Source organism: Macaca mulatta, chromosome 13 (assembly GCF_049350105.2).
Source record: "Macaca mulatta isolate MMU2019108-1 chromosome 13, T2T-MMU8v2.0, whole genome shotgun sequence".
Taxonomy (NCBI): domain Eukaryota; kingdom Metazoa; phylum Chordata; class Mammalia; order Primates; family Cercopithecidae; genus Macaca; species Macaca mulatta.
Window position 1 is genome coordinate 4,314,486 of NC_133418.1, and position 16,812 is coordinate 4,331,297.

The window sequence follows — 16,812 nt, forward strand, 5'->3', positions numbered from 1 at the left end:
CCCGCGTAGGGGCCGCAGTGTTTACAATGGAGATAAGGGTGACTGAGCTCTGGCTTCCTCAGGGAAGCTAAATTTGAACTTTCACCACTGAGGAATCGGTCATTTACAGTCACTCACCCTCAATGCAGAAGAGGGCTCAAGACACTGCACCAGACTTCAACACTCAGGGTTAGGGTTAGGGTCAGGGTCAAATTCACAAGTTTTACAAGATATATTTCCTTGGGATGCCAGAAGAGATGCAGCTTCACACCCCCGACCTCCATGGTTTGCTTAGCCCCTTCACCAGTGGATCTCACCAACAGATGACACATCCACACCTCATCCATGGCAGCACAGAAAACCACTTGGAAGACAGCCACTCCCACCAAGCTTCCTGGCTTTGGTGTTTAAAATCTCCATCGTTTAAAATCTGTATCTCATACGTGAGATTACACTCCTCTGAACAAGACATTGCGACTGTCATTTCACCCAAAAGGGCTTTAGGAAATGACACGCGGTCCAGAGGCCAGAGGTCGCCGGCTGCCTTACTCTAGCCTAATTCCTTTGTGCCTGTATGGAGGCTTCACAGATACAGCCCATTAATGACTGTATGAGAAGCTCAGGGCATAGACGAACTCAGTGCTGAATTTTTTCCATTTATCACCCTTTGTTTTGTCCAGAAGACAGCTGAGAAAGGCGGGGGCAGATCATCTCCTCCAGTGTAATGACTCTAGTCACTTCTCTTCACCCCAGGTCACCACTCAGTCAACACCCTTTTGAGAAACCAAAGCAATTCTGTTCCCTTCACTCCGAGTTCCAAGCACTAAATTCCTCCGTTTTATCAATTAGATTATCAAGCAGCCATTTGTAATCTGGACTGCAATCTGATACGAAATTTAAAGCTAATTTAAGTTGCGGTAATAGCTCCTATTTACATTATAGATAAGGCATGAATGAAAACTTTAATGTTCATAGGACCAACTTTCTAAACAAACCAATTATTCAAGCAATGATTGTCTTCAGTTAGATGCAAATTACTTTGCTCATAAAAGATTTTCCAGTAGGAATTTTTAAATCCATGGTCTGTCTTTTCTGAGCCTGTCTCTGCACCTTCCCCTGAGTGCACAGCAGGACTTCTCAGGGCATCCCATCAGCAGACCCACTGAAGAGAATAAGCCCGCAGCCCCCAGCCCCCAGCCCAGGAATCAAGTCCGAGCCCCAGCAGCCCCTTGTCCAGCCGGGGCTTCCTCACCAGCACAGCACCCAGAGGTCTTCCAGGTTTAATGCCACGTGTGCGTGGAAAGTAGAGTGCTGGAAGGAACACAATAGACATTCAACAATGCAAATTCCCCCCTGGAACAGCCCAGCAATCCTCTGTACCTTCCCCAAAGTACCCATGCTAGGCAGGCGTAGAGTCCAATGGGGGTGCCTAGGAATCGGCATTTAACACTATTCTGATGAATAAAAGTTTGAGAGGTCGGTCAGCGAGAGGCTGTCGTGGCCTCCACTCATTTGCAGGCTCTGAAGAGACAGATTCAGGTAACAGGCCAGACAGGGCAGGACAAGGATGGGGAGGTGTAGGGCAAATTCCATGGACCACCAACCGCCCCGCCATCCCCACTGAGACTCCGTGATTTAAAGAGAGGCAAAGCCAGGGAGAAAAGATGCCCGCACCACACAAGCGACTGAGATTTCACCTAAAGCACGCAGCATGTGGCTGAGGGCCAAGGTTGGGCAAGCCAGGAGCACAGAACGGGGTTCACAGGCCCAGAGGTGTCTCCCACACCCACACCCCGTGCAGACCTCCCAAGCACTGCCTGTGTCTCCTGCCTGGTTTAGTTCCTCCCCGCCTTCTACTGTGTTGGTTTCTCAGCCGCCATCCACCACCACACAACCCTCTCTACAAGCTTGGTGGACTGAAAAGAGCGGGTAAGATCTGGGCTCTGGGGCCAACGTCCTGCCTGAGACATTAGTTCCAACCCACCTAGCTGTGATGTGAGCCCCCGAGATTTCTCAAATGTGAGATGGGAAGGTAACTGAACCCACTCACCAGGACGGCTGTGCAGACTGAGATTACATATAGCCACACCTCGGCATCCACCACACGTGGGACCCCAGTCGTGTTGCCCCTGATGGGAATCCCTCTATCTATGCCCCTTCTGCTACCAGAGCCAACTCCCAGCAGTAGCTGTGGAGGGTGCATCCTCTATTCCCACTCCACTCACCTCCCATCGCTCCACGCAGTGACCTGCCACGCAGCGGCCACCAGCAAATCCGGCCCCACTGGATAACCAACCACCAGCTCCCCCTCACTTTGGGGCGTCTTCCACTTGCAGTTCCGAAGCAGGCCGAGAAACCGCCCTCAAGGGCAGTCACCTGTTCCTTAGTGCATGTAATGACCTGCCACGCAGGACCACCAGCAAACCCAGCTCCACCATCCAGGCTCCTGTGGATAACCGAACCCCCACCCCCCACCTTGGAGTGTCTTCCACTTGCGGTTCTGAAGGGGGCCGAGAAACCGCTCTTAAGGGCACTCACCTGTTTCTTATTGCACGTAATGACCTGCCAAGCAGGGCCACCAGCAAACCCAGCTTCACCGTCCAGGTTCTGGTGGGTAACTGCCCCCGTCCCCCGCTTCCCCCTGGGGTGTCTGGGAGGCTCAGAAACTGCCCTCCAAGAGCACTCATCTGTTCCTTATTGCACTAATATCTCATTTACAGAAATCCACTTTGACTTTCCAGCACTGCAGTTGTGACAATTTAGCAATCCTGCTTGCAAGCTACAAGAGCTTGAGGTCACGTCCACCTCACCAGTATCCCAGAGACCCAGCACTATCCCACTGTGTTTAAAATTCCAAAATACTCCTTCAAAATGCTACTGGCATTTGCTTTGCACATAAAATGCTAAAAACCTTCAAGTGAAACAAATATCTTCAACAGTTTGATACAACGACATGTGAGTTACACATCTGCCAAGTTGTAAAGCCTCATGCATTTATAACATTTTATGTACGGTCAAATGGTTCATTAATATAAATTATGACAATCTCTAAGAAACAGGTTTTTTCTGGCATTAGATGACCAAAGGAAAACTGGGTTCTGGCTGGCTTGCGGGCCTGTAGAGGCAGACATATCTGCTGACACCAAGCTCCTTCCCACTGATGTGGCCTCATCCCAGGCCCCTCACCCAGATGCCTGCAGGCCCCTGGAGGAGCAAGCTGACCTGTCCACATTTCTCAAATGCACAGCTGTTGCTCACACTGCAGATAGAGTTCAAGGCACGAGCAGGCCACCACGCTAAAAATACCACGCAGCGTCCACGCCAGGTGACGGTGGTTTTCACTCCATCCCAAAGCCCCAGGTATGAGTTTACAGCCATGATTACCACATGGATTTTTAGACCCTCAAGACATACTTTGTTTCCTTTTATGCAACAAAGTTAAAAGACTATCACTCAGATATAGGCTCTGAAACTGTGGAATAATTATTTGGGAACAGAGCCTCTGCCAGGTCAGGATTAGCACTTGGGAAAACACCCCGTGACCTCGGTCCACACAAACCCATCCAGACCAGAAGCCTCCCGCACTGTAATTTCTGTGGATTTCTGTAAACGAGGTATTACTGCAATAAGGAATAGATGAGTGCCCTTGGAGGGCAGTTTCTGAGCCTCCCAACCACATGGCCACGTTCAGGCTGAAGCCGCACCACCTCCAGAAACACTGTCCCTCGCCGAGGTGTGCCTGGCTTCTCCCTTTTTCCAAAACTTAACAAAACCTGAAAAGGACAGGTCTGTGTAGAAAAACACAAACTACTTGCGATTCCTCTTCCCAGTTCAGGCTGTAGGAAGCTCGTCTCGGCCCTCACCGTGTTCTGACTGTGGCTTGGTTCCCATAAGAAATAAAGTCAGAATTCTAGTCCCTGTCTCCTGGGCAGTGTGGCAGGCATACATACCTTCAGTTATATGAGGAAAGGCGTGGCGAGCCCCCTTCCTTCAGTAAAACTGCACAGTTCCCAGAACCCCGATGCCATCCCCCTCACACCACTGTGAACACCTGGACAGAGCACATTTCAATGCGTGCACCTTTGTGGGCTAGTTTTCTATTTCTCCACTAAATCACCCCAAATTTAGCACCCTAAACACTGACTTATTTTCTCACATTTCTGGAAGCTGGAGTCCAAAACAGGTCCCACCATCTAACGTCGAAGTGGCGGCAGGGCTGGCTCTGGGGAAGCGACCGTCTCCTTGCCTCCCGCAGCCTCTAGAGGCTTCTGCATCCCCTGGTCCATATGGCACCCACTGTCTTCAGGACCCACAGCGGCTCTGACGGCCCCTGAACTGGAAGACGCAGAAACGTCAGGAGACCGGGATCTAGTGCTACGGCCAAGCCTCCCCACCCTCCCAGCTCCTCACACACTCCCGTGTGAGCTAATATAGATTCCACTTTAACTAGTGTCACCTGTGTAAGGGGTAAGTGCCCAGCTGTGAACTGGTTAACCTCGCCCACACAAACCCCGAGAATAAACTCACAGGCCATGGACCACTCCACAAGCAATAAGTGACCACCTGCTCAGGGACCTCCATGCCCCAGCAGAGCCCTCCGGTACCTCCTTGTGAGCTCAGACTGTCGGCAGGGGTCTGCAGCGCCACAGGGCCCTGGATAAAAAAGACAGCTCCCATGTCGGGAGGCACCCGCCCGCGGTTGGGTTCTCAGTACTTTAATTGCCCAGGTGGACAAGCCGCTCCGCATGCAACCCCATCACCAGAATAACGGCTGCACGTGGCGAGTGCACGGGTGGCCACCACTCAGCCCAGCTGGCCGCGCTAAGCACATCACCAACGTGACGCCCAATCAGACTCAACTGCTGGAACAGTCCCGGCATCGGCCCCCACAACATTCTGGATCACAATTCAGAGTAGTGATTGCGATCAGGGCCACACGTGGCTGAATGTTTTTACAGGAGGATGCCACAGCTGGACTGACGCCACAGCTGGATCTGGCTGGACTGAGAGCATTTCCCACTGGACATTCTTATAACACCATTTTATTTGCGCTTTATTAAACTTCTATGGCTTTTTTCTGCTTATCTACTTTATGGGAGTGTTTCTTGTTCTTATGACTGCGGTGATACTTCAAGCTACAACTATCAATGTGTAAATTAGTTTGGAAGTCGCCTTATCATTAAACATTTCACAAGCAAGCAGTCAGAGGCAGCTAACCCGGAGGCCTCTTTTCTTCTTTGAGCCAAAGCTACCTTGGACTCAAAGAAAACGGCACATGGAGAGGGGCTGGATCTCCAGCGCCCATTCCTAGGGAGCCCCCTGGGGAGCAGATATGGAGGGATAAGCCCTGGGTTATGGCACTGTCGTACTAAAGAAAAGTCTATTTGGGTAAAGTAAGCACCAGACTTAAGAGATTAAGCAAACCATGAAAAGAAACCACTAACCACAGCTTCTCCAAAACAGAACTAAACTCCCTTTAGTTTGAATTGGAAAAGCAGAAGTGATGATCAGGATACAAAAAAAAAAAAAAAAGAAATGACACAGTATCTGAACACAGGAGAATAATCAAGGGCCACTGTCTCTTCCTGTGTCAGTGGGAGCCTCGCATCTAAGCTGGATTTAGAAGGTTGCTACTTTGGACTGAAAGGTATCCCCAACTCTAGTTTGTAAGCAAGTGGAGCAGAATGCTTCAATTATTTCAAGGTTTAGCGGTAAAGCTCTGCAACTCTCACAACCATTTTAATTGGTGTGAATTTTAAAGTGACTCAATCTGTTGGCTGGAGTATCTAACGGCTTAACCACGGGGTCACGTTGGAAAATTTTTCCAATTGCTTTTGTTTTTCCTACTGAAGATGCATTTGAACGTTCTTGTAGTTTGCAGTTGGCTGGTTCTGATGTTTGGTCCTGAGGAGGCCCAAGTATCCGTAGAGGAAGAATCTGAAATCTCAAGCCACTCGAGTGCTGTCTGGGCAGATGGAGACCCCAACCCGAGGGCCACTGACGGACTCAGCATGGGCACAGGGCCGCCCGACGCAATGGGCCACGTATTTGCTGCTTACAAAACAACATAAGCACACACCCCCAGGTGTGCACACACGCTCTGTACACATCTGTCCCTGTCAACACCAGCACACACCCCCACGTGTGCACACATGCTCTGTACATGCTCACGTCTGTCCATGCCAACAACAGCACACACCCCGAGGTGTGCACACACGCTCTGTACACATCTGTCCCTGCCAATGCCAGCACACATCCCCAAGGTGTGCACACACATTCCATACGCGCTCACATCTGTCCCTGCCAACGCCGGCCTACACCGCCAAGGTGTGCACACACGCTCTGTACACACTCACATCCCTCCCTGCCAATATGAGCACACATTCCCAGGGGTGCACACAGGCTCTGCACGTACTCATGTCTGTCCCTGCAGCCTGAGTCAAACAGTCACAGAGAGGCAGAGGAGGAGGAAGAAGGATGTGATGGGCACTAAGGTCCTGGGCCGGTTCCCCTCTCTACCTCGGGAGAGACCCCTCATGTGATCCTGCCATCACTCACCCTTCCGCCTCCATCCTCCATCCTCCCACAGGGATCAGGAGGATGCCCACTGCACAGAGCTGTGATGAGCATGAACAGAAGATGGCAGGAGCTCACGCCAAGGTGCTGAGCACGGGGCCTACGGAGTGCTTCTTTCTGCTGTGACTGACATCATCAAACAAGAGACTGACACAGCTTCTGCAGAGAATGTCACTTGCTGAGAAACTGAAACGTGTGACCTAGGAGCCTGTGAAGGTCTAAGAACAAACCAACAAACCAAACGGTTTTGTTTGTTTTTCAAACACCATAGCCTGTTTTTTCTTTTTTTTCATGCTCTACCTTGGGTATCATTTAGTGAAACTGAAACGTGTGACCTAGGAGCCTGTGAAGGTCTAAGAACAAACCAACAAACCAAACGGTTTTGTTTGTTTTTCAAACACCATAGCCTGTTTTTTCTTTTTTTTTCATGCTCTACCTTGGGTATCATTTAGTTAAATTTCAAAGTAAGTCCAATAAATACACAAAATCACAGGACTGAGCATGGAGCATTGTTTCACTTCATGTCCTCCAGCCTTTAGGACACATTAAGGAAAGACATGATTCCAGGATTCCCATTAGAAAGGCTGCCCTGAGGCACCTGCTGGGGCAGCCAAATTGCAGCTGTTGATGCTGCCCCCAAGCTGCTTGGATGAAGCAGAAGATTCCGGAGGTCTCCTCTCTTCTGCCCCTTGTCCAGGAGAGAAGGTGGGGGGAGAAAAGTGAGAGAAGATAGGAAGAAGGAGGGGGGAAGGAGGGAGAGAGGAGGGGAGAGGGAGGGAGAGAGGAGGGGGGAGGGAGGGATGGGGAGAGGGAGGGAGGAGGGGCATGTTCCATCCACCAAGGCAGCTACACTGCAGAGAGAATGGAGGGTGTGTTGCCTCTCAGGACAGCAAGTTCAAGCTGTTTATAATTGTTAGCGTAAACAGTGACCAGCTAAGGACAGGGCTGTCATTGGAGTTGACGTTTTATTTTCATAGTTGATATTGGGGACCTGGACCTAAAGCACCGTGCCTTGCCCTTTTGCCAGATGGGCCTATGCTTCTCTATACTTGAGTCTATTTGACTAAATACCCGATATTGACTAGGAATTATGACGTGTAGGATATCCCTTACCACAGTAACGTCAAACTCATGTTCTAAATGCAATTTATTCAGGGACTGGCTTCTAACTCTGGGTGGGAATGTTGAGCTCAGTCCAGTTCAATTCAGTAAGCATTTATCAAGAAACTCCTAGACCAAGAGCTCTGTTAGACACTGGGTATGGGGTGATGGGGATACGAAGATGTGGAATTAGAACTCGAGAAGCTCAAATGCTTCCATTTAATTCCCTAATGCAATTACTAAGCTTCAACCTGATGGCTGTAATGTCTAAATTCACTTTTTCTTTATTCTAGTTCTACATAACAAAGCGTAAATAATCACAGAGGAATGATTCTGTGTTGGACCATTCAGTGGACAGAGAAGAGCATTCTGACCAGTGTGAGACACTGTCTCCGTTCCCAGGGAGCCCGTGAGGTGGCTGCACAGAGCACACGCGTGAAGATTCAGGAGCACGAGCGTCAGGTGATGGGAGGGGCACGGAGGCAGCACCACAAAGATGCCTGCCGAGGGGCCGCTGCAGCCAGCCTGGCCGGGAAGGTCACAGGAGTGGGCACAGGCATCTCCCTCCAGCCGCACTTGGTTTTCAAGAGGACACATGCAGGGAAGGGGATGACACCGAAATGCTGTGGCGCTGAGGGTAGGAGAGGAGGGACACAGGGCCAAGGGCTGGCCACCATCCCTTGCATCCCTGCCTCTATGATCGCTGCCAAAATCAGCCTCAACGGGGAGAAGTGAGATGGGTGAAAGAGGTGGACAGACTTGGCTTCCATGGAATTCACAGATTCCAGTCATTAAAAATCCCTTCTGAGTTTTCATCTGGAAAACTTTGCAAATGTATTTATCGACAAGAGGCAGAAGATGAAGCCAACACAATTGGGCTCAAACCGCCGCCCTTCTCCTTCTCTCTGCATCCAGGACCCACCCTGAGCCCCTGAGTGCGAGGACCCGGAGCTGCCCAGCCCAAGGGAGCGGCCCCTGACCAGAGGAGGGAGCCACACAGCGGGGCCCCCAGCACGTGGATGGCAGGATCTGTGCTATGTCAGTCCCAGGGCCCCAAGCAGAGAAGGCCTGGGGCTCCCAGCTGAAGTTTTGCTGTCTCCTCTGTCACCAAAGTCGAGAAGGACTGAGTGAGACCAACGTCGGACCTGCTGGCTCCTCGGTGGCTGCCGATGTGGCCCTCAGGCTGCGGGTGAAACCGTCTAGGGAAGCCGAGACAGTGGCTAGAATCACAGCCACGAGTGTTCCTGGGGCCCTAAAACACAAGCGCAGCCTGAGGAAGGCAGCGCCCGCTCAGATCCCCGTCCAGGCTTGTGTGCCACACTCGAGAGGCACACGGCACCAGAACATGGCGCTTTAAGTGACTTTGTGGGGTGTAGGAACACAAAGTGGGGCCTCGAGTGGCTCAGAAGTCACTCTCACTAGCCCGCGGGGACCCGGGCGGCCCCTCTGGATGTGGCTGGCGTCTCTCCAGGGCGGGCTCCAAAGTCCTATGGAGGAAGTGAGTGTCGGTCTTGCTCTGAGGAAGGACCCTGACAAGTATCCTGAACACGCGGGCACACAGCTGGCTGACTCATCTGAAGGGACCTGTTGAGCCACTAGCCAGGGAAGGCTGGAAAGAACTCGACTAACACACGATCCCTGCCCAGGCGCCCACCTGGGCCGCCCACGAGAAAACTAGGGAAGCTGTGAAGACGGAGGTGTGCACGGGGCTGGGAGAACCCTGGGAAAAGCCGCACTGGGGACAGGGAGGGACGGAGGGCTGGGCCCCACAAGCAAACGAGGGAGGCGCTCAGTGCCATGAAGACCCCGCTGCACCCACAGCTGCAGGCCTGGCTGGCAGCATGACCGTGGCTTCAGGCACGGGCCCAGGAGCACGTGTGTTTGGCAGGAGCTGCCCTCCTGGAGCCGCACTACGGGTACCGTCATTTTAGAGGCAGGTACCTGATATCAAGGATGACAATCCACCATGCCACCCTGAATTACAGCCATGTCCTCAGCGGGTCACTATTTACGCTGACAATTACAAAGAGTTTGAACTCGCTGTCCCAAGAGGCAACAAGCCCTTCATTATCACGGCCGCAAGCCTCTGTGCGGCCCTCCTCCCCCTCCGCTTCCCGTCGGGGCAACCTGAAGTCCCATGACAGTGACTCAGAGCCAGCCCAGTAGCTTCAGTGCAGGAAAAATCACAAAAACTCAAACACATCCTAAACATGGGCAGTTGGTAGGAGCTGATTCCTAAATTAAACCTGTTCGGAGGCTTTCTGGGCTAGCACAGCTGTGATAACAGGCTTGCGCTTTTTGCTCCCCGTGAAGGGCGGCGAGGAGGCCGGACTCTGCCATTCTGCAGGCTCCAATACATGGAGCCTGCCCTGTGGCATCAGCGGCATGTGCCAGACAGTGTGACCGTCGCCCGCAGTGAACACTCGGCACAGCAGAGCAGGCTTGGGGAAGAACAGAAAGTGACCTCTAAGCCTGCAGAAGACACTAAGCCACACACGGCCTCACGTGCACTGCGTGTCAATCACGGCCGAAGCAGGAGTGAGCTCTTAATAGTTCCAGTAAATGCAAAGGCCGCCCTGGAAAACTGCGTGAACCTTTCTGACAACTCACAGGTAGGTGGCTACTGCCTGAGACACGAAGGTAAAGAATTCACCTGAAACTGCATATTATAAAACTTATTTTTAAATGATGGCACTTAATTTGAAAGACTCCCAAAGAATACTGCATTAGAAAGTGACACAGTGAAACCGTGAAGCTGACCACAGGAGTCCCTGGAAATTTCACCAAATGTTGTGTCAAAACTGGGAAACAGAAGAACCGCACCTGATGAAACATTCAATTAATCACTCGAGTCCTCCCCACATACGAAGCTATGTTAAAAAGTGTTCCAAAGGTGGAGAGGATGATATTTCTTCCAATTTCGCAGGGGATGTACACCACCCCTGCAATATGGTTCCTAATATCCAGGGGCGAGAGGATGATATTAGTCTCAATATTGCAGGAGGTGTACACTCCCTAGTGACATTGTTCCTAATATCCAGGGAAGTAGAGGAAGATATCACTCCCAATAGAGCAGGGAGTGTACACCCCTTCTGTGACATTGCTCCTAATAGCCAGCGGGGGAGAGGAAGATATTACTCCCAGTATTGCAGGGGATGCACACCCCCTTGTGATATTGTTCCCTATATCCTGGGAGGGAGACGATGATACTCGTGGCAATATCGCAGGGGGTGTACATATCCACTGAGATATTGTTCCGAATATCCAGAGGGAGAGAAAATGATGTGACTCCCAATATCACAGGGTGTGTACATCCTCCTGTGATATTGTTTCTTATATTCAGGGAGAGAGGATGATATTACTCCCAATATCGCAGTGGTTATACACACCTCCTGCGATATTGTTCCTAATATCCCGAAAGGGAGAGCAACATATTTCTCTCAATATGGCAGGGGGTGTACACCTCCTTTGTAATATTGTTCTTAATATCCATGATGGGAGAGGATGATATGACTCCCAATATCGCAAGAAGTGTACAGTAGCCTGTGATACAGTTCCTAACGTCTAGGTGGGGAGAGGATGACATTACTGCTCATATCGCATGTGTTGTAAAACTCCTTTGATATTTTGCCTACAATCCTGAGGGGAGAGGGTGATATTGCTCCCAATATCGAAGAAGGTGTACACCCCCCCGTGACACTACACCCAATATCCACGTTGGAAGACGAAGACATTACGCCCAATATCGCAGGGCATGTACACCCACCCTGGGATATTGTTCCTTATATTGAGAGGGGGAGAAGATGCTATTGCTCCCAATAACACAGGGGCTGTGGCGGTACACCCTTCCTGTGATATTGTTCTTAATATCCTAGGGAAGCGAGGATGATACTACACCCAGTATCGCAGGGGGTGTACACCCACCCAGTGATATTGTTCTTAATGTACTCCACCTCCCAACACCAGGGATATCGGTCCTAATATCCAGGGGAAGAGAGGATAACATTATGCCCTATATCACAGGGAAGTGTACACACCCTCTGTGATGTTGTTCCTAGTATCCAAAGGTAGAGACGATAATATTACTGGCCATATCGCAGGGGGTGTACACCCTTCTGTGATACTGTTTTTGACATTCAGTAGGGGAGAGGACAACATTAATCCTAATATCACAGAAGGTGTACAGACCCCTGTGATGTAGACCCTAATGTACAGGGGAAAGAGAAGACTATTGCTCTCAATATCACAGGGGCTGTAACCACCCTGCCCCCTGTATATTGTTCCTAATATGCAGAGGGGTGGAGGCTCATAGTACTCCCAATATACGAGAAGGTGCACACACACCTGTGATACAGTTCCTAATATCCAGCGGGAAAGAGGCTGATTTTACTTTCGATATCGCAGTGGGTGTACACAGCCCCCAACCCTAGGATATCGTTCCTAATATCCAGGCGGGAAGAAGATGACATGGCTGACAATATCGAAGTGGGTGGACACTTCTTCAGTGATATGGTTCCTCTTATTCAGAGGGTGAGTGGATGATACTACTCCCAATAAAGTAGGAACCATACAGCCACCTTGGGATTTTGTCCTTAATAACCACAGGGGAGAGGTGATATTACTACCAGTATTGCAAGGGGTGTACACCCCTCCTGTGATACTGTTTCTTATATCCAGGAAAGGAGAAGATGGTGTTAGTACCAATATTGAAGGGATGGACAGCTGCCATGGGATATTGTTCTAAAGATACAGGTTGAAAGAAAATGAGATTCCATCCAATATAACAAGGGGTGTATACCCCGCCTGTGATATGAATCCTAAAACCTAAAAGAAGAGAGAATGACATTGCTTCCAAAAACACACAGGGTGTACACCCACCCTCTGATATTGTTCCTGTCATCTAAAGGAAGAGATGATGATACTACTCCCACTACCGCCAACCAACTACCACTTCTTTAAGCATCTTGACAACTTTTTGCAGGGAAAACAAGTACACAACCAGCAGGATGCAGAAAATGCTTTTCAAGAGTTCATCCAACCCTGAAAGCACAGAATAAACAAGTTTATTTCTCATTGGCAAAAATGTATTCATTGTAATGGTTTCTTTTCTTTTTCCTTTTTTTTTTTTTTTTTCACAGAGTCTCACTCTGTCACCCAGGCCAGAGTGGGAAGGTGCAATCTCGGCTCACCGCAACCTCTGCCTCCTGGGTTCAAGAGATTCTCCTGCCTCAGCCTCTTGAGTAGCTGGGATTACAGACACATGCCACCACTCCCGGCTACTTTTTGTCTTTTTAGTAGAGACGGGATTTCACCATGTTGGTCAGGCTGGTCTTTTTAGTAGAGACGGGATTTCACCATGTTGGTCAGGCTGGTCTCAAACTCCTGACCTCCTGATCCGCCTGCCTCAGCCTCCCAAAGTGCTGGGATTACAGGCGTGAGCCACTGTGCCCAGCCCATTGTAATGGGTTCTATTTTGATTAATAAAGATGTGTTGCAGCCTAGTTATACAAATTTAAAATTCATGGTCCAAAACCATAATTACTTTTGCACCAACCTAATACTTTAAGAATTAAAAGAAGCCTTTATATTAGAGAGCCCATGGATGATAAAATCATAAAGAATATTACAATCTCCATAACCCACAAACTTGGTAACTTAGACCAACTGGATGAATTAAAAGACACAATCTATTAATACTAAAACACAGGAGAAATAGGTAATCTATATATATTGATATCTATTAATAAAATGGAATCAATACCTAATAACCTTACAGAAAACTTATATATTCCATAAATCTGACATTCTGTCATGTTATTCTAACTGGTGGGATTCAGGGATTTCCATTTTGATAAGAACATAGGTGAGTCTCACACACTTAATTTTAGTGCTCATTGGTCAGAAAAGCCATGTCCATTACAGGATACTGCGGAGCAATGCATTATGGAGAATTTAGGCAAGATAATATGATTTTCAGAGTTAAAGGAAGACAACCTGATTTATGTACAGTAATTCCTCATAATATCATAGGGGATACCATATTTAAACTTTGGGGTATCCCGAGGTATAATTCTTATTTGAGCCACCTGTGAATTTCAGACACGGAGGCTTCCCAACTTTGGTGGCTTTCAATAAATGTGGAAGTTAACTCACAACCTATTTTGTGGAGGCATAAAATTCAATGAGCACTCATTTAACCTTTTATTTTAAATATTATTTTTGTAAACTTGCATTTCCAATTAGTTGAAATTTTTAACCTGTTTCAGTTCTTATCCACTTTTTTTCCCCCCCCCCCGAGACGGAGTCTTGCCCTGTCACCTAGGCTGGAGTGCAGTGGCATTGTCTCGACTCACTGTAACCTCCGCCTCCCAGGTTCAAGCGATTCTCCTGCCTCAGCCTCCCGAGTAGCTGGGATTACAGGTGCCTGCCACCACGCCCAGCTAATTTTTGTATTTTTAGTAGAGATGGCCCTTCCCCATGTTAGTCAGGCTGGTCTTGAACCCCTGACCTTGTGATCTGCCCACCTCGGCCTCCCAAAGTGCTCGGATTACAGGCCTGAGCCACCGCACCCGGCCTCTCCACTCTTTTTAGGTGGAGGGGAGTAAGGGTTTCTTGGAATTAGGAGGAACTCCCATGTACCCAACCCATTTGGGTAAATTTCTTCCTTCAGAGTTTTTCAAATCAGCATCACCATTGTTAAAGGCCTCCCACATGGTAATAATTGTGCTATAGGGTTTTATAAACATGAAGTTCATGTTTGGCTGAATGAACCTCCTTGCTGTGGCACAAGGGGGCCATAGGTGTTTTCACCAATTATGAAGCGGGTTCACTGTGCAATGGCTACCAACTTTTCTGAGCACAATGAGGCCAAATACATTCATAGATAAATTCCATGAAGTGAATTTATTACTTACAAATAGCAAACAAAAGACAACAGAAGTCTAGGATTCAATATGAACCACTACCACAAGATCAGGAAGGCTACCCAGAGCAGATGGATGGAGTTTTGACTATAAATGCTTCACTTGCACTACAACTGAGGGACCCCAGAAATAAGCCCACATTGGGTTTTCTCCCAGGATGTGGTTTGCTGGACACAAGCGTTAAAGGCAATTCCGTTTCGAGCAGGGCCTATAACAGAGGCTGGGCTGTTCTGACCAATGTCACTTGATTATCAGGATATTGCCTTCCCAGCATACCATACAGTTATCTTGAGAACTACCAGTAAGAAAGGGAAGAAAATGGCCCTGCACCCTTAAAACTGAAGGATCAGGATATTTGCTGTGACAGAGGCACAGACAGTAGCGACAGAGTGTTCTTGTGAGCCATCTACTAGTTCTCTTAACTGGAGCGTGGCACCAGACTGCTTTTCTATTTCCTTTCAATGGAAACTATTTCAGAATATTTTGAATTTCTACATCTATAGAGTTGTGGCACATGATCACTGGCAGTGTAGACTCTCTGCATGGTTAAAGGAAAGAGTTCAGAAGCCCATCAACCCACATTGGAGGAGACCACCTAATCCTCCAGAGAGTGTCACTCCATCTTCCTGGGGTTAGCTCCACATGCAGTAAGGCCACTATAACTAAGGCCGTCAAGACTTGCAGTCCGAAGATGAGACTTTTGACATGCTGATAAGCAGCAGTGATAAGAAAAGCCCACACACTGGTCAGGAATTTTTCAATGAAAGCAGCTGAGACGCTTCTTCATATGCTTCGGTAGGGGCTAATATCAAACTATTTCTTCCCATTTTCTTTACTCAGCAGTGCCTGAACCATGAGACACCATAGATGTACACCTCATCAGGAGGGTGTATGGTACAGCAGCAAGGGGAGCAGCAGCACAAGAAACAAACAAGGCCACTACTTCTGCTTACATAATAACTATTGTCTTGGAGTGTAAAATAATTAATAATGTTCACATGGCTGCCCTAAGCACACAGAGATGGTGACCAGAGCAGATGCAGGGACTACAGACATACAGCCTGATTCTTGCTAATTAGGACTTATGTGTTGGCTTACGTGCTGTGCTTTTGTGCATTCATAAGCCAGGGCCTCAAAACTGCCTGCTAAGCACAGGCCAAAGGTCATGCTGGGGTGCAGTTAAACATTGATGTCTAGGAGATGAGAGCATTTTAGTGTGGAAGAAGATGACAACACCTGAAGACCACAAAACACTGTGCAGACCAAAGGGAACCCCCATCGTCAGCTCACGGTTCTGACCCAGGTGACTGCTGATGTGTTACGGAACAGTCAGCCCACAGCAGGTAGGTCAAGTTGAGCTGGTGTCCTGCATGAGGGCTGGTCCATTCCATTCGTGTTGCCAATTGTTTCAATAGCGTCTCATGCACCCCACTGGTGAGGAAGGAATTAGCACCCTACGTTTACTGGCACCGTTAAACATATAACATCTATTACTAAACAGATAAGCCAGATATCAGTTATTAATTACATACAGGAGGATGGTGTAAGCTCTCAGAGGCCCAAACAGGGATTAACTTGAGCGTAGAGAGTGGTATAGCATTTAAAAAGTGAGGATATTCCTTTTTTTTTTTTTTTTTTTTTTTTTGACACAGAATCTCGCTCTGTCACCCTTGCTGGAATGCGGTGGTGTGATCTCGGCGCACTGCAAGCTCCGTCTCCTGGGTAAACTGTATGTACTTAGGAATTAATACCAACTCATTATTAGCAAAAAATAAATATCTTTACATCAAGAGTAGTTTTTCATTTAATAAAAATAGGTGGTGTGTATAATGGACAAGGGATAATCAAAATTTGCCAAATGAGGCTAGTAAGACAATCCCAAGAATTCACAATCATTATTCACTGGTCCATTAATCACAGGACAATACATACAAATGAAACTTACCTGACCGGGCGCAGTGGCTCATGCCTGTAATCCCAGCACTTTGGGAGGCCGAGGCGGGCAAATCATGAGGTCAGGAGTTCAAGACCAGCCTAGCCAACATGGTGAAACCCTGTCTCTACTAAAAATACAAAGAATTAGCTGGATGTAGTGGCGTTCACCTGTAGTCCCAGCTACTCGGAAGGCTAAGGCAGGAGAATCGCTTAAACCCAGGGGGCGGAGGTTGCAGTGAGCCGAGATCGAACCACTGCACTCTAGCCTGGGCAACAGAGTGAGGTTCCATCTCAAAAA

The 16,812-nt window shown here is 48.7% G+C and overlaps 1 pseudogene; it reads right to left on the reverse strand.

Annotated features, from left to right (window-relative positions):
* Positions 1 to 8,908: 8,908 nt before the first annotated feature.
* Positions 8,909 to 9,582, reverse strand: LOC144333980 (uncharacterized; annotated as a pseudogene).
* Between the last annotated feature and the right edge of the window lie 7,230 nt (positions 9,583 to 16,812).